A 2,080-nucleotide genomic window follows, 5' to 3' on the forward strand; every position below is an offset into this window, starting at 1 on the left:
AGGTAGAGCTGACCTCAATTGCCCGTTCCCTGTCAACTATTCAGTGATGGGGCCGGGGTCCTCCCAATGCAATCAGCTCTTCAGAAATCTCTTAATCTGATCAAGTTGAAAAACAAGATTAATTGGCACAAGTGCCCTAGGAGATATCTAGAGAAAAAAAGAGCCAGGGAGGTCAGAAGTTTTAAATATGACAAATCAAGCATTCAGGGACCCAGTACAGGCCTAAGCTAATGTGGCTGGAAATCAGACTTTTCCTGGTCGGCGCTTACACCACCGAGCTATCTCCCCAGTCACAGGCTTTTCCCTGTTCTTCTTTATTACCCAATTTTTCTCAGATGTGCCAGAGTGAGAATCAGAATCCTCATTTGCTACACATCATGTGCTAGACTCACTCCAATATCCTGCTCTGAATACGTGGTTCCAATAGCCAAGGAGCTCTTCATATCTGTTTCTTCTCCTTCTGTCCCACAACAAAGTACAGTCTTTCCACCTTGAAATCTTCATTATTCGGAATGAGCTATGGACTCAGAGTGGTTACTCTGAATCACCTTCCACTTAGCTCTGAGACTTGGGGCATCTGAACGGGCTTCTCATGACTCGGTCTGAAGCTATAATCTGCCAGGAGTAATTTCCCAAGCTGAGCATGTGATAAGATGAAATGATCCATGTAAAATCCTCATCATAACCATTAGTACATATTAGTGTTTGTAGTACTGAGCTATTTTTACTATTGCAATCAACCACTACATCTTGTCTTTGTGCTTTCCCCCTGGAAATTGTCTGCTAAATACATGATAAAATGAGTTATTCCCATTAAATAATAATAAATTATTTTCTCTTATGAATTCTAAAATTTATGCTTGTCCTTTTCCATATTGTATATAAACCTACTGCGTTGTTATCCTAAACTATTAATTAAAACTATTGTCTAAATTTTAGTATATTTGTCATATAATTAAACGTAAACTTCCTAATTTTTAATTAGAATATAAATTTTTATACTATCTAAATAGTATCCTCAGAAGGGATGAATATCCTTTATAGCCCCAGTTGTTCACCTTAGCTTGTCATGTTACTCACTTCAGGTGATCAAGGCCAATTTTGATAACTCTGAACTATAGCTATAACTTAAAATTTCAAGACAAGAATTAATATCTCTTAGAGTTTTGAAGTAGAAATGTAATAAAATCAATTAATTCACTGTTCTAAAGAATGATAGCACGTTTCCACCCTGTGCTAGAAGCTAGGGGAAAAAAATCAATAAATAGGAAAAAAATTTCTGATGAGATTTCTGATGAAATTTTTTTAAGATTTTCTTAAATGCTTAGGTCCTTCCATAGTGCTTAGAAACCACGTAGGGAGCTTGTTAATGTGACTTAGTGTGGTTTGTTGAGCCCAGAATCTGGACGTCTGAGAAATGCTAGGTGACCTTAAATACCTAATGAGAGCAAGCACCTAAGCTCTTCCTAGCTGTCTCCCTGAGCACTCGTGGCTGTGGGTAGTTTGCTCCTGTGGGTGCAGTGGACAGCTCAGTTTGGGATACTTTCACATGTCCTTATCAGCCTAGGAAAAGTGACTCCATCAACATGGGCAGTGGCCAGCCGAGCTGTATGTGAGAAAAAAGCTGGTAGGATGTCTCCAGTCAATTAAGGATATGATTTTGTAGGATAAGTCCCTCTGCTCTCAGTGACGCTCACTGAGAAGATTAACTGAGAGCAGCTAAGGGAGTGCTGCAATCACTGGATGTGGTGGTACACACTTGCAGTTCCAGCAGTTGGCATGGCTGGTATAGGAGGACTCCAAGTCTGGGGTTACATAGCAACTTCAAGCCCAGTGGGGACTACATAGTGAGAACTGTTCAAATAATAATAATAATAATAATAATAATAATAATAGCAATATAGTAATGATAAGTCAAAAGAGAATGCCGCAAGATTGCATCACAAGGAGTGAGATGACAGGGCCGCGGGATTTTGAATAGACCCAGAGCACAGGCCCAGCAAGTGAGTGAGACGACCGGTGCCACGGGATCCTGAATAGACCCAAAGCGCAGGCCCAGCGAGTGAGTGAGATGACCTGG

This window comes from Octodon degus, unplaced genomic scaffold, assembly GCF_000260255.1.
Source record: "Octodon degus isolate 3935 unplaced genomic scaffold, OctDeg1.0 scaffold00066, whole genome shotgun sequence".
Taxonomy (NCBI): domain Eukaryota; kingdom Metazoa; phylum Chordata; class Mammalia; order Rodentia; family Octodontidae; genus Octodon; species Octodon degus.